At 42.4% G+C, this 22403-nt stretch overlaps 1 long non-coding RNA gene across 1 annotated transcript; it reads right to left on the reverse strand.

Annotated features, from left to right (window-relative positions):
* Positions 1-3193: 3193 nt before the first annotated feature.
* Positions 3194-17961, reverse strand: LOC117073446. Its single transcript, XR_004433237.1, has 5 exons — positions 17873-17961; positions 17407-17463; positions 16397-16452; positions 4087-4176; positions 3194-3285 (listed from the first exon to the last, which is right to left on the reverse strand). It is a non-coding gene; the product is annotated as an uncharacterized LOC117073446 (long non-coding RNA).
* Between the last annotated feature and the right edge of the window lie 4442 nt (positions 17962-22403).

Here is a 22403-nt window from a genome sequence, read left to right on the forward strand (position 1 = left end):
CTGGCGTGCTGTACTATGCCTACAGGCTGAATGTTACTCCTCCTGGAAGCTGGAGCCACTGGAGATAGGAGATGAGCCATTACTGGGTTCTGTGGCAGAGCCTGCTGGTTGGCCCCCAGTGTCCATACTCCCCTTTATATAGCAACCTGAGACCTACTTCATAGCCGGGGCCGTGGCAGCTATATGGCCATGTTACTAAAGTCTGGTCAGTGGGAGGTGAGTTACCACGTGGGCCCTTCCAGGAACCTTCCTTAAGGGACAGTGTGTCTTCCTGCTTTGCCCTTTCTTCTCCGTCCCTTTCCTGTTCTGCTGTCTGGAATGTGGAAGCCACCATCTTGGACCTTGAGGTTGAGGTCACACATGGGTGGAGTGCGGTGCTTGCCTTCCTGGGCATTTCCCTGAGAAGGAAACTTCTCTTGTTTAAGCCACTGATATTTTGGGTTTCCTGCCACCCTGAGCCAAACCTAATTCTAATTAATGTAGGTTCCAATCTATGAGGCAAGTTCAGCTTGATGTTACTTAAAACTTAACCATTCTGTGAGCTGGTATTGCTGTTTTCCTTTAATGACTTACGGGACTGGGATTAAAGAAAAATTAAGTAACTTGCCTCAGTACTTCCCAGCTAGGCGAGCATTTGAATCCCTGTCTGACCTTTCTGAATTCCAGTCTCCAAAAGTTTAATCCTTGCTATAGTGATTAACATGAAACTGAAGGAGGGCATGTGACACATGGTTTTGCAACATTCATGTTTTGGCAGAGCCCCAATTTTGTGGATTTTTTAATATATGTATGTGTGTGTGTATATATATAATATATGTATGTGTATATATATATAAAGACGTTGGGTTTTTCAGAGAAATTCATTTGTGGCTTTTTCAAAGTGACAAAACACGTTAACTATATTTCAGTCAGTAATACTTATCAGAAAAGCTTTGTTTTTTATTTCAAAGAATCCCACGTGGTTCCTCTAATTTCTAGTATTAATTGTAGTTTGCTAATTAGAGTTCTGTGAAAAGAAAATAGTTGGAAGAGAGACTGTGGTTCATTTTCTTTAGTTATCTCTACATTGGAGAACAGGTCAAGACAATTAGGAATTTTTTTTTTTTAGAATTCTCTATGCAATAATTCCAAAATGTTCCCAATATTTATTACATGATTATGTAGAAATTAGGATGATAGTGGAATGAAAACCATAAATTACTTGATTGTGACATGGGAGCAGCCCCTGCAGCCAGTGTTCCTGCAAAGTTTAGTCAGAGGAGAACAGAGACCTAGATGGCCCCGTGCTGTGCTGCTGGGGGTGCCTAGGAGGCTGGGGAAGGAAGCTGGCAGCGGATGCCTGGAAGGCCGGTGGGGCCCAGCAGTTCTAGGGAGGTGGCTAATGGGGCCCAGTGCAAACAAGTAGCTGGCAGCAGAACCTGCAGTGGAGACAAGGGTCTTGATCTGCAGCCAGGGCTCTTTCTGGTGGGGCCCTGAGTAACCCTTCAAGTCCATTCATTTTTGTCCTCAGAGTGGAACACTTAATTGGCCACAAGCACAGCAGACTCCCAGTGTGTTCCCAGGAACACAAGATCTGCAGGATTTGCCCTGTGAGAAAAGGATGCTGTGGCAACTAAGTTTGGGAGAATGCTGTGTTGCAATGCCTCTCCTAGAAACTCACATGCCCTCTTAGCACTGTAAAAGTCTAGGATGTTAAGAAATTTGTTTAACTTTATTTAACCCAGTTTCTGAAACTGAGTTGAATGTGGAAATCAGATCTGTTTTTTTGTTTTTTGTTTGTTTTTTTGTTTTTTTTTAAGTAATGACCTATGGAACTACTACATGAATTTTGCTGACAAGTAGTTAACAGTGCTCTCGGAAACAGTTGTGTGAGTAGGTTGAGTTCCTGAGAAGATGCTAGATTTGAATCTGACAGCCTGGGACTTTTCTTGGTGTCCTGCTTGCTCTTGTTTGCCAGTCCGTATTGTCTACACTTGAGTGTGCTTGCTCATACGTATTTCATAGAAGCAGAACTTTGATGCTTGAGAGCTGTTTGAGGTCATCTAGTTCTGCCTTCTCATTTGCACGTTGAAGAAACTAAGGAAGGTTAAGTCACTTGCCAAAGGCCAGTCAGTGAGTATGCTGGAGCCATTCAGTGTGCCATTAGTCAATTTGAAGTGGAAATTACTTGAGTTAGTTCCTTACTTTCAAGACTTTCATAGTGATATCTGGAGATGAGGATGGGATAAGAGTGAAAGCATTGCTGTTGGATTTCCTGCCAAGGTTTGGGATGGGTAAAATGAGCAAAAGAAAGAGTGCCCTGGATATAGATGGTGCTTAATAACAGGACTGCTGCAGACGAAAGCAAGAATCCAGATCAAGACTGCCCCCCAAAATTAACTTATTTATTTGTGTGTCTAAGAATGACTTAAAATAAGCTCCTATTGCAAAAGAATGTAGAAAGTGCAGTGGTGGAATCATGGCTCACTGTAACCTAGACCTCCCAGGTTCAAGCAATCCTCCCATCTTAGACTCCCAGGTTCATTCATTTTTGTCCTCAGAGTGGAACACTTAATTGGCCACAAGCACAGCACACTCCCACAGGAGTGCACCACCACAACCGGCTAATTTTTTTATTTGTAGAGACAGGGTCTCTCTGTGTTGTCCAGGCTGATCTCGAACTCCTGGACTCAAGCTGTCCTCCTGCCTTGGCCTCCCAAAGTGTTGGGATTACAAGCATGAGCCACTGTGCCCAGCTGCTTCTGAGTGGCTCCTAAGCAATGAACCCATGAACTACTAAACAGATGACATTGTAGCTATTGCCATATTTCATAGCATGGCGACTACCTTGAGTGTGTCGTGCTCATTAGCTGCAGGAGGGAATGCTTGTTTTTCATGGAGCTAAAGGTTGAAAGCATGTTTTTTGGAACTTTCTATAAGGCCCACATTATTGACATCCTTAAGATCCGCATTATTTTGCTTTAACCTAGGTTTTTTTTCCTTTCTCAGTGAAGTTAGTAGACCCTTACTTATTGATTGGTATATGAAATTGGATCATCTTATTGTTGTGAGAGGTTCTCTTTTATTGAGTATCAGAATATCACTTTCATACATTTTTTGGAGCTAATTTTGAGGGTTTTTCTTGTGTTTTATGAAATACTATCTGTAGTCATCTAATGAAACAATGCTGTTTTTCTATTACAAAGCTTTCTGTTCACGTGTCTACATTTGAAGTTACTGCATTCAGAATGAAAGCCATACATCTGACCTCAGGATGTAAGGATATTCAGTTTTCTTCCTGATAGCCTAGAAGGAGGAAAAGAATGACAAGGTTGTAGCATTGCCCTGTTTCTGTTAGACAAGAGAAGTCCTCTAATGGCATACCCTTGATGGTGTGCAGTTTCCAAAGTCTGGTCCCCGTTGGAGCCTCTCATCTCTCATGGAGTTAAAGAGAGATTTGCCTCAGCAACTGGACCATAGCCATCAATGTCTGTTGAAACTACAAGAAGAAGTTTAAATTAAACCAAACATGCAGAAGATGAGAAAATAAGTCTTATTTCTAAGAATAGGATGTTTTTCTTTTTTTCCCATGGCTGTAGATCTGTGGGCTTTTAATAAGTAATAATGAACTTTTACAGTAACTACAATTTGAGTCAGATAATTTTTCTCTGATTTATGCCACCAGGGTGACTCTTGAGGGCACAGCATTTTAGAGGCTCTTTCTGAGACAGAAAATGTCTCTGACTTTTGTCAAGTAAGTAATTATTGATGTAGCATGAGGATCTTATAATTTAGAGGAAAAAATTATTTATTTTCATATGCCTATTAATTTTGCATCTGTTGAACTGAAGCCAGGGAGAGATGAATGCACAAAGCTGCTTCACCCTTCTGCTTCCTCCCAGGCTGAGTCTCTACCTCATGTGTCCCCTCTTGCTCCTGGAGTCCCCAGTCAGCTCTTGGAGGCATCCTTGGGAACCTTGTTCACATGATACTTTAAATGGCAAAACCTTTTTTGGCCTTTCCACCTACAGACAGACCTTCCTCTAGTGTCTTTGTCCAGGGTTGAATGATTACACTTATTGTACTCGAGTGGAATTATTTACTTACATGTCTCTGTCCCTTTCTAGAGAGTGACTTCCTTAGAGCAGGGCCTAGGTGGTCTTCATTTTGTATTTTAGGTAGGACCAAGCATAGCATCTGAAACACACAGTAAGCCTTTAGTAATTGTTTGTGAAAGTGAACTTCTCCACATAATAAAACAGTGCTTTAGAATTTCTTTTCATTATACTGAAGTAATTTTTGTCTTTTTGACTTCAAAGTCACTCACCCTCAAAACTGAAAAAAATGGAAAGAAATGATAGTATTCTTCATCATTCCTTTTATGAGTCTAGTGGACTCTCTAGTCTTCACAAACATAGGACTGACAACTGTTGTTTTATATTAATATTTTGTTGTATAAACACCTGTGTATTTTGTGTTGCTAATTGTGTGACAAAACTGAGTCTAAAATACGTGGCTGGAAAATCTAAGAAACCAAGATGAGAATCTTCTATGCTTTGTAGATTATGTCATCTTTATATCATCATGGTGTGAGGTGTTTTCTTGGATTGAGTTCCCCTGAGACAGAGATGCATGTTGTCTATTTGGAAGGTAAAAGAAACATTTTAAGGGAAACAAGATAGGGAAACAATTGGAGCCTAACTTTGCTGGACACTCTGGGAGCCAGTGTAAGGACCAGGCCTCAGCGTTAGCCCACATGGGTCACTTACACATCAGCTCTGGCCAGTCTCTGATTGAAAGTCAGGCAGCAGTGCTGGCATTAATCTCCAGTGCTCTGCCTGCCATGTGGGCCCCATCCATGCTCATGGCACAACCCTGCAGCAGAGCGATGGCAGCTGGCTGCCGGTGGAGAGCCCAGTAGCAAGCCCAGAAATAAGGCCCAGGGACTAGGGGTGGGGGCAGGTGGTGTCAGGCATATTTGTGTGCTTGTTTATTTGATGTTTCAGTCTCAGTCCTTTGAATCATGGATTATCAAGATCGAGATTATTTGAAACATTTAAGAATTAGAGAAAAGTAATAAGCACAGTATTTTCTTCTACTTGAACTGGGGGAGTTCTTCCTTCAAGAGGGAGAAGTTTACGAAAGATTATTCTGTCTGAGTAGACCTCTCCACCGCCTGCTTGAACTTTGGTCCCTGATCAATTCTGCCTTTGAATTACTCCAATTATTTTAAAGTTCCTCCTTATATTGAGTAGAAGTCTGCCTTATGGTGATATGTTGTATTTCTCAGACACGGATACGGAAGTGGCGCCTCGCCTCCAATTCCTCCTCCTCTTGTTTTCTCTTTCGTCAGCAGATGGCGTCTTCCTTCTCTTTTTCTTTCTTTCCTCCCTCCTCTCTCCCCACCCTTGGCAAACGTTTGTCACCAGGATGGAGGCTGTTAGAAAAACGTCTCCCTGTGACTTGTTGTCTTTTCAAAAGGACAAGAAGGAAAGGAGGAAACAGTTTTTCACTGCTTAAGGCACATTACAACTGGCTGGTTCTCTGTAGCACATTTCTTAGATGAACACCCGTTTTCCTTTAGATTCAGAGCTGATATGTTATTGTAACAGTTGAATTTGCCTTTATATTTTTATTCATGCTGCCTTGCATGTAGATGGTTCCTTTTTGGTTCCTTTTGACTTTTCTCTTTTCTCTTTTACATGGATGTGCACCTTTTGTTAATTTTACCTTTTAAAAATACAAATGTAGGCCGGACGCGGTGGCTCACACCTGTAATTCCAGCACTTTGGGAGGCCAAGGTGGGTGGATCACTTGAGGCCAGGAGTTCGAGACCAGCCTGACCAACATGGTGAAACCCCATCTCTACTAAAGATACAAAAATTAGCTGGGCGTGGTGGTACACGCCTGTAATCCCAGCTACTTGGAAGGCTGAGGCAGGAGAATTGCATGAACCCAGGAGGCAGAGGTTACAGTGAGCCGAGATCATGCCACTGCACTCCAGCCTGGGTGACAGAGCGAGACTTGTCTCAAAAACAAAAAAAAAAAGTATTTTCTAGAGAAAAATCTTTTGACATACAGATAGATTAAAATGGATTTATACTTAGTTTTGGAATAAAACTGATAAGACAGTGATTTGGCCTAATCCCTTTGAACGCAGACATCGCTGGACACATAAAGATTTAAAATTGGGCAGAGAGAAAAAACTGGGCAATTTTTTGTTTCACCTAGATGCTTCCAGTATTATGGGCAGAGAATACATACAACTTAGTGAAAGATTGTTAGTAACTAGAAGAGGATTTAATTCACACATAGTGTAAAATCAGACTGCATGTGAAACAAACTGTGTGTTTGAACTAATTAAGTATTCAAAGAAATATTTAATATTTCTTTTCGCTCACTTTGCCCCCTTTTCTCCTCCTTTCTCAATCAGTAAATATTTACTGGATGTTTCCAGAATGAATGCTGCATAAAAAACAAGTATATGAAATTGTCTTTGCTATCAAGGATAATATAACTGAATGTAATTTACTAGCCCACTTTGCTGCTTTAGGAAGAATACTAAAGTGAGCCCAGTTTAACATACTATTACCTCTCATTTCTGCTTGTTCAAATCCAAGCTGCAACTCAGTGCCATCTTCTTCATGATTATCTTTACTCCTACCCATCTCTACCTCCATTCCCCTCAAAAGTAATCTCATACTCCTCTGAGCATCCTTAGCATTTCTGCAGATGCTTTTCTTGGACTTTGCTCTTTCTCCTTTATAGTATAGTTATATTATAGTTGTTGAGTGTGGGCTATCTTCATTCCTAACAGTTCTCATTCTAGTACCTTGTATAGAAATGCCATTCACTAAATGACATATTGAATGGGTATTAAATTATTAAGTGCCTTGGCTCTTAATCAGTCAAGCCTGGATTTCAATCTCAGCTCTGCTATGTACTATCTCTGTGATTTTGGCCAAGTACTAACCTCTCTAAATTTCAGTTTGCTATTCTGCAAAATGGGAACGATGATAATGACTCTTTGATGGAGACTTTGTGAAGACGGATGATTTTTGCAACAGTGTAGGTAAAACATAGTGCCTGGGCATAGTAGTGCTTGGTAAATTTGGATGTGTGTCCACATGCTTTTCCAGGATACATGCACAGACACACATACACACATGGTGTATGTGCAAGATGCTAGGCACTAGAAGAAAGATGAACCACACAAATCCTATGCTCATGTTACATAAAGAAGAAATAAAACCATGTAAAGTAGAGGCGAGGTGCAGTGACTCACACCTGTAATCCCAGCACTTTGGAAGGCTGGGGTAGGAGGATTGCTTGAGCCCAGGAGTTCAAGACCAGCCTGGGCAATATAGTGAGACCCCATCTCTACAAAAATTAAAAAAAAAAATAACTGGCATGCTGGTGGTCCCAGCTACTTGGGGAGCTGAGGTGGGAGGATTGCTTGGGCTTGAGAGTTAAAGGCTGCAGTGAGCCGAGATCATGCAACTGCACTGTGGCCTGGGCAATAGAGCGAGACCCTGTCTTCAAAACAAAGACAAAAAACCATGTAAGGTGGAAAATGATGGCACATTGGAGCAGCAAAGATGGAGTGCTATGGGAGTTCACTTCTTTCTCCCAGAGATTGATCTTAGGCAAGGTATGGTTTTGGTTTATGGAGAGTTTTAATGCAAGAGGTGGCAGTTGTGCAGAGAGCAGAAAAGTGGGTGAAGCTTGGATGAGTGGAGATGGAGGTAAGAGAGGCAGAGAAATATTAAAAATGTATATATTTTGTCTTTTCAAAAATTGATTGTACATTGGAGTTTTCTAGTCAAAGGCTGAGATTGGAGATGGATATCCCCATTGGTCTGCAAGTCATTTTATAGACTTGCCAAGTGCCTGTGTGGGTTCTCAGATGGCCTGCTGTCTTTGATCCAAGTGTGGCAGCTGTCGGGTCAGAAATGAGGAAATAGATTGCTAGCAGTGCACCAGGACTGCAGCTTTGGTAGTCTGTAGCACTGTGTTGGGTATATTTCCCATGGATATGGAAAAGGGGAAGATGTAAGTTGGTAACCATCTCTAAAGACATGTCATCAAGAAGCTTTTCAGCTTAATTGTTAAATATTCAAATATAGGCCAGGTGCGGTAGTGGTAGTTCATGTGTGTAATTCCAGTACTTTGGTAGGCTGAGGTGGGTGGATCATTTGAGGAGGAGTTCAAGACCATCCTGACCAACGTGGTGAAACACCGTCTATACTAAAAACACAAAAATTAGCTGGGCATGGTGGTATGCGCCTGTAATCCCAACTACTCAGGAGGCTGAGGCGGGAGAATTGCTTGAACCTGAGAGATAGAGGTTGCAGTAAACCAAGATCGCACCACTGCACTGCAGCCTGGGCAACAGAGCGAGACTGTCTCAGCAACAACAACAAAAAATTACATATAATAGAAGCTCTCTTATCAAGTATGAGTAAACCATTGAAAAAAATATGTGGAATGTTTTGTACTCCAGCCTGGGCAACAGAGCAGGACTCTGTCTCAGCAACAGCAACAAAATATTAAATATAATATAAAGAAGCTCTCTCATCTTGTGTATATACAGATTTTTTTAAGTAATTGGAAGTATAGATAGGGAATAAGAGAATCAAGCATGAGTAAACCATTGAAAAAATATATGTAATGTTTTTGCTTATCGCGCATCATACTGTCCAAATTCAAGTGTGGACTTTAATCTCCAGTGTCTAGTCCATCCATAAGGTTAATCAGTGATTCCAGTTGGCATAAAAATCTGCTGCTCACACTAGTAGACTAACAAGTTTGCCCTTCTTCTCCCATCTTCAGATGCCTCCCCCAATTCTTGCACTGTATAAATAGGAAATTGGGAAGCATTTATTTTTTCCCCAGGTTCAGCAATCCCATTTTTACTGTAAACTAAAGTTAGAAGAGTTTAGTGGTATATCCTCTGACAGACTAGATTGCTGGTCCTATCAATTACTAGCTGTGGCCGGGTGCGGTGGCTCAAGCCTGTAATCCCAGCACTTTGGGAGGCCGAGACGGGCAGATCACGAGGTCAGCAGATCGAGACCATCCTGGCTAACACGGTGAAACCCCGTCTCTACTAAAAAATACAAAAATCTAGCCGGGCGAGGTGGCGGGCGCCTGTAGTCCCAGCTACTTGGGAAGCTGAGGCAGGAGAATGGCTTAAACCCGGGAGGCGGAGCTTGCAGTGAGCTGAGATCAGGCCACTGCATTCCAGCCTGGGGGACAGAGCAAGACTCCGTCTCAAAAAAAAAAAAAAAAAAAAAAAAAAATTTCTAGCTGTATAAGCTTAGGTAGCTCATTTTCCACAGAATTCTATTTACTTATCAGTGTAACTAGGCTAGTAAGACCTGTTTCACTAGAAAATATAGATTCTTAACCTGGCATTCATAGATGGTCTTCCTTAAAACTGCATATGTAAAGTTAAGACTGGTGGTGCACATCTATAGGCCCAGCTACTTCGGAGGCTGAAGTGGGAGGATCGCTTGAGCCCAAGAGTTCACGATGAGCCTGGACAACATAGCCAGACCCTATCTCTTAAAAAAAAAAAAGTAAAAATAAATTTTAAAAACTGTATATGTAGTTATGTGTTTCTGGAACCCTAATCTTTTTTTTTTTTGGATTCTTCCCTGCTCCGCCCAAATTAAGAATCTCTGCCTTAGAAGATAGTGTGTATTTGATAAGCAATAATAGATAGAAAATGCTGTACTAATGTAAAAAGCAGCATTATTTCAAGTAGATTATAATGACTCCCTACTTAGACCATTTAATGTTCTCTTAAGTATGAGCTTATCTTTTGTAGGTCATAAACAGAAAGTAGAAAAAATCTACTAAAGAATTTAAAAATCTAAATAAACCTAGATTTATTTGAAGTCTCTTGCATTCTAAGCCGGATACCGTTTCCTAGTTGTTTGGATTGTCTATTACTGTATAACACACCACCCTAAAACTTACTACATTCATACAACTGTCATTTTATTTGCTCATTAGTCTGTGAGTTGGCTAGGGCTCAGGTGGATGGTTCTTCTGCTGGTCTCTGGATTATCTAGAGTGGTTACAGTAAGATAGTGACTGGGGCTGAAATATCCAAGACCGCTTACATGTCCAGCACCTTAATGCGGACAGTGGAGAGGTTTTGACCTTTCTAACTACATGGCTTGCTTAGTCTTTTTAATATGGCAGCTGAATATCACTAGATATTCTGAGAGATACTTTTATTGGACACACCCCAATATGCAAGCACTCATGAAGCTTCTGCTTGCATCTGCTTTCTAATGTCCCATTCTTCCAGCCCAGAGTTGGTGTGGGAGGGCATGAGCATGGGTGTGATCACTAGTAGGCATGATTCCTTGGGGGCCACCAAGATAATATGCCACACTACCATATAGAAATGACTCATTAAATATTTTTATTGAATGGGAGACTTAAGTTTTCAGTGTAGTAGAGTTCATGTCTTCACTTTGATAAAGCTACTTTATTTATTTATTTATTTTGAGATAGAGTCTCACCCTCTCACCCAGGCTAGAGTGCAGTGGCATGATCTTGGCTCACTGCAACCTCTGCCTCCTGGGTTCAAGTGATTCTTCTGCCTCAGCCTCCCAAGTAGCTGGGACTACAGGTGCGTGCCACCACACCTGGCTAATTTTTGTGTTTTTAGTAGAGATGGGGTTGCATTATGTTGGCCAGGCTGATCTCAAACTCCTGACCTCAGGTGATCTGCCCACTGTGGCCTCCCAAAGTGCTGGGATTACTGGTGTCAGCCACCACACACAGCCAATAAAGCTACTTTTTAAAGTAAATGTGCACTCAAGTGTTCCCTTTATTGTTTGTGGTAATATTTATTTATTTAGATAATCCAGTTGTCCTCTTTTGGTGTCCCCAGTTCATACACACCTAAACATAACTTAAAATTTGTTTGGAATTTGAAAGTACAGAATTTTCCTGTAATTGAGACTTTTTCAACTCTTGTGGTTGGAGAAGGTATTCTATTTTTTGAAAATATCTATAAGTTTTGTGTAAATGGTAAACACTAAGTATTCTTCCCCTTTACTTACAGCCACTCTGGGAACCTGAGACTAGAGAAAATAAAGTTAGTCTCTTGTTCTAAGGAGGGTCTGGTTTAGAAATCTGATTTAGATACAGATAAGTTGCAAGAAGCTTGAGGTGATTGAGTGGAAGATACGATTTTGTTATCAAAGTATGTTTCTCTTTTACAGATTGTATTCATCTACAACTCCTTATTAATATATTTAAGAAGTCATTAACCTACCATTGATTACTTGATATAGAAGCGGAAAGGGTGGTAAAAGGTGAAATAGAATTTTTAACTTTTTTCTTTTTGGTTTAGGATTTTTTTTTTTTAATTCTAAGAGTTTTGGTCATTTGGGGACAATCAGAAACAAAAAAATAAAAATAAAGCATTGATGGTACTAATATATATCAAGGAAATCATTGCCTGTGACACAGCTTATCTGGAGTCAGTGTTTTACAGATTGATGAACATCAGCTCATTTTTCCATGGAGAGTAATAGCCTGTCTCTTCCTTTGAAATATTTAAGAAACATTTAGTTTATGAGAAAGCTCTGATAGATGATTGAAATAACAGAACAGAAAACTGATCACACTTAAGCACAGTGCATCTGCATTTACTTTAGTAAGGTAATGAAGTGCAGTGCTTCTCAAACTTCACTGTGCATGGAGAACCCTGGGGCATCTTGTTAAAAGATTCTGATTTAGTGGCTCTGGGATGGAGCCCTGAGGCTCTGCGTTTCCGAGAAGCTCCTACACAGTGGGAATACTGTTGGTCTACCAGCAAGTCTTTAGTATAGGTAACCCTGCTGAAGTCTTTGTCCTAGGCAAGAAGCCCACACTAATCCCCTCACCTATTGGGCTGTGGTGGCCTTTCACTTTTGTCATTCACCTCCAGCAGTACAAGTAGAAATCCTTTTAGGATCTTTTCACATGTGCTCAAGTCATTCATCTCACAACTAGAACATGTATCTTAATTTAAAACCATTTCTGGGGGGATGTGGCATTAAGTTCGTTTGTATAAATCTGACATTTGTTAATAGCTGTAATTTGAAAATGAAAAAAGCTCTTTGGCTTACATCAAATAGATTAGTCCCTCAGAGATTCCTTATCAAGACCCCCCCATCTGGATATAATAGGACTTCTGTTTCTATCAGATTGTCCACTAAAAACCAAGGTATGTGGAGGGGCCAGCATTAGCTGAGTGCTAGCTAGTGGAAATAGGCTCCGTTCTGTTCACCACATAACTGGCTGGTTGCCTGAGTTACCGCCAGGACTTCATCTGAACCAGGACACCTAGAGGCATGACCATCCTTCTTTTACTCGGATGGATTCATTTCTTTAGGAATTTGTTTCTTGTGTCTGGTTTAAACATATCTCTGGAGGTACTGAAGACTGACCCGCTGTCAAAAAACAAAATTCAACAAAATTAGCTTAAAGATCGAATTGGCTTTCATTTGCTGTTTTAAAGTACAGCAACACCTCATTCTATAAAATACAGTGAGCGTTGCGATGAGCCGAGCAGAGGAGGTTGGTTTTATAGGCAGAAAAGGGCTGAAGAAAACAGTGAACAAAAAGTGATTCGTCATTTCAAAGTTATTTTCCTTACAAAGGTTAAAGCAGAGGGGACTTCCTTATCATGCCAGCTAAAACTGGCCTTTTTGGGCGTTTGGCTTTTCTCTCTCTCTCCTGATTTCTTGGAACAACTTGTTTCCACTTGGTGGCTCGGGACTTCAGCCTGAGTGACTCCATTTTGGTTTGGTCTCTGGGGCCTAGTGCAGGAGCTCAGTCCAAACCAATGGCCTACTATAAATTTTGTTTACCACTGCGTTTTTTAAAATACAGAATCTTCACCACAGAATCTTTTCTCCTAACTTTAATAGAGGGAAGCCATTGTAAATACAACCCCTTGGTCTAGAGCCCATCCAAATAGTCCTGCCAAAAACCAAAAATTTTGTAATTAGAAAATATTTTTAATTGAAAAACTACACACTGAACTCCACCTGAGAAGACACTGCTGGTGATCTATAGTTGGTGGAACTCATGCTTGAACAAGTTTGCTCACACAGAGGCAACATGGGCAACAGGCATGAGGGCTTTGGAGTCAGACAGACCTGGCTTTGAATCCTTGCTCCGCTGTTAGAGCTGTGTGACCTTAGGCTAAACCTGATTTAAATCATTTTTCTGAATCAGATCAAATCTGATAGAAGGTTCCTGCTTTTCAGAGTGTGTGGGAAACCCACGCTCGTTACTGGGACCCCTCCCTCCGCCAGAGGGGAAGAGGGACTCCTGAGTCCCCTCCATATGTGGTTGCTCTATTCATGTCCCTGGCCCGGCCCCGTGGCGTCCTCTCAGAAGGGAACCTCTGTTAGTGCTTTGCAGGGGTTTTCTGCAGAGTACCCCCCAACCCCTTGTTCACTGAGGTCTCCACTCTGACAACACTTTGATCTGGAATCCTGCCTCCTGCAGGTGTGTGAGTGGGTCAGGGCTTTTCTCTTCATGGGACCCTAATCCTTTCCCCTCCCAGTTTTGGAGAAACTAACCCCAGGGACTGAGTCACTTCCAGCTCTGTTCCCACAGGCCCACAACCTTCACACTCGCAACTCCGGGCTCCAGCACCTCATTCCTTCAGTCTCTGCCTTCAAAACACAAAAGTCTTAGGTTAGTCTACCTCATACCTGGGGAATGCTCCTCTCGTTTTCCAAAACCACAAGAAAAATCTGTTTATAACTACAACCAACATTTATTGTGTGCTTATTACTTGGAGTCAGGTACTATTGTAGAAGACAGTTAAGTGTCTTCAATTCAATTTACATAACAATCCTTATAGGTATAAACAGGAATAATATATTCTACACATATTACGTTATTCCTGTTTATACCTATAAGGAAATTGGGGCTCATAGGATTGGATCAGGAGCCTATAGCTCGTGAGTGGAAGAATCTGAATTTGAACTTAGATCTCTTTATTTAGTAAACCATGGAAACCTGGCTACTGAGTTCTCACTTTGCCAATGACCTGTTTCATCTTGTGTATGTTCTTAAATATATTTCCCATACCTGAAAAAATCAACACAGAGGAGTTGCATTTCAGAGTACCTTTCCATCTGAAAAATCCGTGGTTCTACTCAACTGCTGTTTTACTTCCATATTTTTAAGCAAGGAAACTGTTTTTAAACTGTATAGAGTTCAGAACTGTGGAGGCCCTGGGAAGTGTAGCTCAGTGTGGGAGGAGATATTCAATAACTACTGTTAAAAATTAGTGGTTCTGCAATGAGAACACAAGGACACAAGAGGGGAATAACACACCCTGGGGGGGAGGGAGAGCATCAGGAAAAAGAGCTAATGCATGTGGGGCTCAATATCTAGGTGATGGGTTGACAGGTACAGCAAAACACCATGGCACACGTTTGCCTGTGTAACAAACCTGCATGTCCTGCATGTGTATCCCAGAACTTCAAATTAAATTTTAAAAATATTAATGGTTCTCGGCCGGGTGCAGTGGCTCACGCCTGTAATCTCAGCACTTTGGGAGGCCAAGGTGGGCAGATCATGAGGTTAAGAAATCGAGACCATCCTGGTCAACACGGTGAAACCCCACCTCTACTAAAAATACAAAAATTAGCCAGGCGTGGTGGTGAGCACCTGTAGTCCCAGCTACTCGGGAGGCTGAGGCAGGAGAATCACTCGAATCCAGGAGGCGGAGGTTGCAGTGAGCTGAGATTGTGCCACTGCATCCCTGCTTGGCGACAGAGCGAGACTCTATCTCAATAAAAAAAAATATATATATATATATGTGTGTGTGTGTGTGTGTGTGTGTATATATATATATATTTCTCAAACTGAAGGAGCCTGCAAATACTTGAAAAACCCTGGTGTTGACTTTGAGAAATCATGCAGAATAGGGGCCGAATGCAAGAGAAATCGTCTTTGTCCAAATTTTAAATAAAGTAAGATTCTGGAAGCCACACTGATGCTCTGGGTATTGATTGTCCGTGAAATTTTAAGACAGTTAAATAAATTCTATGAATATGGTATTAGATTAGTGGTTTCTTTTTTTTTTTTTTTTTGGTTAAGTTTAGATTCTTACCTTTGTACCTAGTACAAGGAAATTACTGAGGAAAATGGTCCAGGAACACATGTATGAAAACAGCTTCTCCAGGTCTCTTGCAGCCATAGACTGATGTTTAAGGAACATTAAGAGAAGTTTTCAAACTTTTGGGAAGCAGTGAATCTTTTCACTAACTGAAATCTTACATGAAACTCGACCATATAAAACAGATAAGGTGCTATCTTACTAAGTATAAATTTTTGAAGTTTACACTTACGAGGTTTATTTACTGCCGTGTCAGTAAGAACGATGAGGCTATTACGAAGACAGAAAACTTTTTAAGTCAGGTATTGTTAACTTCTAATAACTATAGTCACATCATCTTCTGTCTTTAAAAAAATTGCATACTTTGCTTTAAATACAGGTTATTTTAAAAGTCTGTTTTTATAGATAATTGTTTGCAAACCATAACAGAGTTTTTGGTTTGGTTTAAATACCTTGCCTTGGGATTCCAGGATACATTTTAGTTCAGCATGGAAGGTAGGGGGTATGTGTTTCAAAGCTGTAAGAAACCCTGTAACTGAACTTAGGAAACAGTTGCTCACATTCCTTATCATAAATCTAGTCATACAGGAAACATCTAATTCTTAGAATAAATATTTACTCTCTCTCAAGTGGGATATTATCACAAAGGACTTTACGGTGCCATGAAAGCAAGGCCGTACAGATGGCCCTGAGCCTTGCCTGGCATTTAATCGAAGCCCACGCTAGGGTGTGGTTTTGTATTCGTGTGCTTGCTTGAACCAACTTGAGGAGAGCAGACTGTGCAGGCAGGTACTTCTCACAGGGCTGAGCTGGGCCTACAGCTTCCCTCACCAATGTCACACTTAGGAGAAGTTCACATGTGAGTGAGCACAGAGCAGGCAGAGCAGCCTCCTGTGAGGGCTGCAAGGTTGCCCGGCCTGGCCGGGTTTATTGGCACACATCACATTCATGGGCAGAGATCTGCAGTGCGTGAAAAGTTTGCATATAAACCATTTCAGGTTGTTTTCTTAAATTAAAGCTTAAAAAATACCAAAAATATATTTGAACATCAGAAACAGATGTGTGTGGTATCCTTGGAGCACTTCCATAGGAGTCTTTTAAAAAACAGCCTGATGTTTACTAGATGCTTGGTTTACGTTAGGAAGAATGTATGGTTCCCTGTGGAATACAGGGAAGAGGTTAGGGACAAGTTGGTGGTGCAGATGAGAAAAATAACTACAATTCAGAAAATGAATTTGTGTAGAAGAAGAAAGAACAAAGTACCTTTGAGTACAAACTGGGGAGTGACCTCTTCTGGCCAGAAAGCCAGGGAACATTTCCTGGAAAAGAAGGCATTTGGGGAGGACTTTGAGTACACAGAGGACTTGGATAGGAGACTGTTGGGAGAAAAGATGATGTCCTAGGGCATGTTACCTATTGGGAGAGTATAATTTTAGGGGGAAATTACGTAGACATCACTTACTTCTTAAACCATTTATTACCTTCTTCATTAGGTATATTAGCTCTACTGCATATACATTTTAAAATATAATCTTCAGAAAGACCATTCTCTATATATACAACGTAAGCATGCCTGAGGTCTCTTTCAGTTGTTACTATCTGGCAGAGATTTACTTGTTCACATTTAGACTTTTAATGTGATAATTTTGCCTAACTTGGCTGCCCCTTTGATACCTACATGCGTCATGCCCTAAACCTAGCATCTGCAGGAATGACAGCCATTCATTGATTCATTCGTTCGCCCACGCTGGCAATATTGAGCACTTATTTATGTGCCAGCCCCTGGAGAGTTCCAGGTACCCAGCAGGGAACAAGTCAGAACTGGACAGGTGAATCAGATGCCTGGAAACCACCTGAAGTTCTTATCATTAAACTGTATTTAAAAAGATAACAATGCAACTTTTCCTACAAAACGATAACAGCATAAAGTGAACGCCTCCCAGAAGCTTGTACATTTTAACAGGATCAAAGCTTTGCCCAGAACTGCTTCTAATCAGGCTCTGTGTGAGAGTGAATTGTGGTTTGAGCCTTGGGACTTTTCCAGCCCTCCTAAAATTATATGGCTTTTTAAGCAGCAGGGTTGGTAGTGTCTCATCTGTACTTTGAGGTTGAGACCGGCTCTGATAGTATTCCTTTCAAGAAAGTAGCTTAAATAAAACTCTACCGCACTGGGAAAATTAATTAGATATACCATGACTGAAATAAGCTCTTTTGAGGGACAGGACGGCAGAGCACAGAGAAGGAGTATAGCAGAGTGGGAAAGCACAAACTACCTGGATGCACCACCCGGCCCTTGGTCCTTGGGTGAGTCACTTAACCTCTTCGCGCGTCTGTAAAATAATATTAGAACAATAATATTAGTATCCGCCTCAAAGGATTGTTGTGAGAGTCAAATAAGTCAGTATATACAGAGCATTTAGAATGGTGCCTGCTTTAAAGTAAGCATTATAATTAACTATTATTTCTTTTAGCTATGCATTTGTCCAGTGTGTCAATTTTCTGAGACTGTATAGTAGATACAAGGTAAGAATGGTTAGGAAGCTAGATCAGATGAGAGTGGTTAATTTTTTTCTTCCTCTTCTTGTCGCTCCCTACCCGCCTGCCCCATAGACTCCAGAGTTACTTATTTCATAAGGGCTATAACATCATATTTGAATGTATGACCTTGAAAAATCCTGATTAAGTAGTTCTGGGCAAAGCTCTAATGGTTGGAAAATAAATCAGGCCTCCCACACATACCTGCTCAGCCAAGAATTTGTTTGCCCCAGAAACTGTGGGTGGGCGGGAATGGAAGCAGGCACACGCCCAGGCTCTGCGAACTCTCTGTTCTCGCTGCAGACTGTGTTGTCACCCTTCTCCTGCAATTCGCCGGTGCTTTCTGGGCATTTCTTTGCATTCTCAATTCTAGGAAAACAAATATTTTCATTTTAAAGAACACGTTTTCTCTTTTTTCCCCGACTCCAAGAACTGCCACTGCTCCCCTTTTTGTTTTCCACAGTTTGGCTCTTTATTTGCCCCTTGGTATTGCACGTACATAAATATCTGCAAGCCCAGAGGGCAACATACAACATACAGTGTTGAACAGTAGGGCTCCCTACATGGTTCCTGAGTTTCGAGGTCTTTAGCAAGGCTCTCTGGAAGTCCATGAGTTTCTGTTGATTCCTATAGCCAGGAATAGAGGCCTCTTGCCTTCGCACTGGGCCAGAGCGTGAGCCCCTCCCAGTTCTGGAGGCCAGGAGTGGCTGCAGGGCATCTTCCGTCTGCGTCCTGGGGGGATTTGTGGGAGTGTTTCAACTCAGGGCTTCAGAGAGGTGCCTGTATTCCTCTTCCTGTGAAGCAGGCCACATTGGGCCTTGCAGGTCTGTTTGACACTTAGTTATGGGTTCCTGACTTGTTTAGCGTTTTTCTTGTTAGCCCGGTAAACATTGAATCCCGTTGTCCTAGTTAAGTCCTCTCCTTGGGGCAGATGTGCGTTTCTTTTCTCTGTAGAACAGGTGAGTGTGGGGCCTCTCCTGTGGTAGGTGATGTGGGATAGGGTGGCAAGAAGGCTCTGCAGGTTGGAAAGCTCCCCTGGGCAGAGCTGAGCTTAGAAAGTTTAACTTACGCACTCTGAGCCCTGACTCGTTACCATCAGTTACTGTTTCCCCAGAGGCCCCTCTAAAGGTGACCATGAAACTGCGGGCACTGAGCGAGCTCTCAAGAGTTACTCTTTTTCCTCTTATCTTCTTCCCAGGTTGTGAACTCCAGGCTTATTGTAGGGATAGTGGGTGTTGGGTAAATCTTTTTTTTTTTTTTTGAGACAAGGTCTCACTCTGTCGCCCAGGCTGGAGTACGGGGGTACGATCTTGGCTCACTGCAGCTTTCACCTCCTGGGCTCAAGCCATCCTCCTCCCTCACCCTCCCAGGTAGTTAGGGCTAAAGGCATGTGTCACCACACTTGGCTAATTTTTTATTTTTTGTAGAGGCAGGGATCTTGCTATGTTGTAGGCTGGTCTGAAACTTCTAGGCTCAAATGATCTTCCTGCCTTGGCCTCCCAAAGTGCTGGGATTACAGGTGTGAATTCTTTCTAATAAGTTAACCAGACTTCAAAATGAGGAACTAGGATTTGGCGGTCTTTGCCCTATAGTCAGAATCTGGATGAATCTTCCTAAGAGACAGCATCCTTCTCCCTCATGGCTGAGGAATCTTGGAGGCAGCAAGAATTTAGTTTGAATTCTGCCATTTTATTTCCCCTCTAATTTGCTCAAATATAAGAAAGAACTGGCAAAACAAGCAAAGATTTTGTTTTGAAAACTAGACCCTATGTGCAAACAGCCTCAAATCAAGAGTAACCACCAGACATCTTATTTCTCAGCATGTTTGCTTTTGTTCTTTCTGCAGCCATCCTGGTTGGGTGATACATGACTTTTTCATTTGGAAGTAGATTCATATTCTGTGTCATGGAACACAGACCACTTTGTACTGCCACTTTAAAACCTGCCAGATGAGACTAGGTGTGGTGGCTCATGCCTGTAATCCTAGCACTTCAGGAGGCTGCAGTGGGTAGATCACTTGAGGTCAGGAGTTCGAGACCAGCCTGGCCAATATGGCGAAACCCTGTCTCTCCTAAAAATACACATACACAAAAAATTAGCAGAGCATGGTGGCGCACACCTGTAATCCCAGCTACTTGGGAGACGGAGGTGGGAGAATCGCTTGAACCCGGGAGGCAGAGGTTGCAGTGAGCCAAGATTGCACCCTGGCACTCCAGCCTGAGCAACAGAATGAGATTCCGCCTCAAGAAAAAAGAAAAAAGAAAAGAAAAGAAAATGGGCTAGGGCCACACATGGTGGCTCATGCCTGTAATCCCAGCACTTTGGGTGGCCAAGGCAGGAGGATTGCCTGAGCCCAGGAGTTTGAGACCAGCCTGGCCAACATGGTGAGTCCTCTTCTCTGCTGAAAATACAAAAGAAAAAAAGAAAATTAGCTGAGCATGGTGGCGTGTGCCTGTAGTCCTAGCTACTTGGGAGGCCAAGGCAGGAGAATCGTTTGAACCTGGGAGGCAGAGGTTACAGTGAGCCGAGATCGCACCACTGCCACTCCAGCCTGGCCGACGGAGTGAGACTACATCTCAAAAAAAAAAAAAAAAAAAATGTCAGATGAAATCAATATGATATAGTCTGCGGTTGGCCGATTTGCTGCACCATCCTGCCTTTTTTCCATTTTATGAATACAGCATTTTATTGAAAAGATCTGCTAAAATCAGTTGTAGGATCTGATTTATGAATTGATGTTAGACCACAAGATGTCTGCTAATGTTTCTAAAACTGCATTTGAAGCTATTTTTTTTTAAGTCTCATGAAATAAAGACCTTCATTCACTCCTCCTAGACTATGGTGTTCTCATAATAGAGAAGGTCCACCGTGTTTCTCTCTGTAGTAACACAACGAAATGAGGCTGGCAGTTCACACGCACATGACTCTGACACCCAGGGTGTGGAGGCTGCAGCCTCCTTCTTTAGGCCTTGTTCCTACAGCAGCCCAGGTTGGCCTTGGTGTCCAAAGAGTCCAGAAACCATTCTGTTGTCCCTCAAGACAGTAGTCCAGGATAGAAAGTGGGACTAAAGGAACCAGGCTGCTGGGAAGGTGAGTTTGGGAGTGTGCTGATAGGCCCCACGCTGGGGAAGAATGGGGAGACAGCAAGGACGGCCGGGAGGTGCCGGTGCTGGCTTGGTGCCCTATGCAGCAGCAGAGCCCAGCTCTGTGGCTCGGGTGTTGGTTCTGGTGGTGGAGGGAAAGGTGCCGATGTGCCTGATGCTGATCATTTCGAATAGTAATGAGCGTTGTTAGCAATGGCTCTGTAGTTCTCAGATGTATTCACCTACATGCCACGCCCCTGAGAAGCCCCAGTCAAATGGCCCTTGATGGAAGTGACCACAGAGCCCAAACATGTCATGTCTTGAAGTAGGTTGTTGCCTTGGGTGTTAGAGTGTAAGAAAATGAACAAATGGTAAAATAAAACTTCCCAGCCAGGTACGGTGGCTCACGCCTGTAATCCCAGCACTTTGGGAGTCCAAGGTGGGTGGATCACCTGAGGTTGGGAGTTCAAGACCAGCCTGACCAACATGGACCAGCCTGACCCCGTCTCTACTAAAAACACAAAATTAGCCAGGCATGGTGGAGAATCGCTTGAACCCAGGAGGCGGAGGTTGCAGTGAGCCGAGATTGCGCCACTACACTCCAGTCTGGGCCACAAGAGCGAAACTCCGTCTAAAATCAATCAATCAATCAATCAATCAATCTTCCCTAAGGCTTGCCTGAATTAGGGAAAGTTTGAAGACTCACTTCACTTTCTGGTATTCAGTGTTTTAACATAAAGGCTTACAAAGTGTTGCTAGGTAGTATTGCCAGTAGAGGCCCCTGTGCTTGTTTTAATGATACAGAGTTATTCCAAACTGCAGTGAAATGCTGTGGAACCATTTTCTGCAGGCATCTCAGTAACTTTGAAAGATGGTTTTTTATGTAAGAACTTAGACTTTATTTACACTGCTAAAAACTATGACATATAGATGAGTAAAAGCAAAATATTGGGACTATTTCTAAACAGCTAAATAACAATAAATGGATTGTAAACATACATAAAATAACCTTAATGAAGGCCACAGTAATCCATGTCTTTCTGTGTAGAGTAAGTTCATTCAAATCAACATTCCTGTCAGTATTGGAGTTCCTTCTACCCTATGCATAGCAGATGATAATTTAGGCATCGTCATCTCTTTCTTTTTTTTTTTTTTGAGACGGAGTCTCGCTGTGTCGCCCAGGCTGGAGTGCAGTGGCGCGATCTCAGCTCACTGCAAGCTCCGCCTCCCGGGTTCCCGCCATTCTCCCGCCTCAGCCTCCGAGTAGCTGGGACTACAGGCGCCCGCCACCGCGCCCGGCTAGTTTTTTTTTTGTATTTTTAGTAGAGACGGGGTTTCACCGTGTTAGCCAGGATGGTCTCGATCTCCTGACCTCGTGATCCGCCCGCCTCGGCCTCCCAAAGTGCTGGGATTACAGGCTTGAGCCACCGCGCCCGGCCCGTCATCTCTTTCTTTACCTGCCTCCCCTCTTCTTCCTTCCTCCCATCATCCAGTGTGTGCTGTGTCCAGGTCACTATGGTCAGCACTGAGGATACACAGGGAAATAGCACGTGATCCTGCCCTCAGAGACCCAACAGTCTAGATATTGACAGCAGAGGGAGATGGTGCAGGGGAGAAGTACGCTGAGCCGGTGAGAAGCAGGCTAGCCACTC

The sequence above is a fragment of the Trachypithecus francoisi genome, unplaced genomic scaffold (genome assembly GCF_009764315.1).
Source record: "Trachypithecus francoisi isolate TF-2019V2 unplaced genomic scaffold, Tfra_2.0 Lachesis_group4, whole genome shotgun sequence".
Lineage (NCBI taxonomy): Eukaryota > Metazoa > Chordata > Mammalia > Primates > Cercopithecidae > Trachypithecus > Trachypithecus francoisi.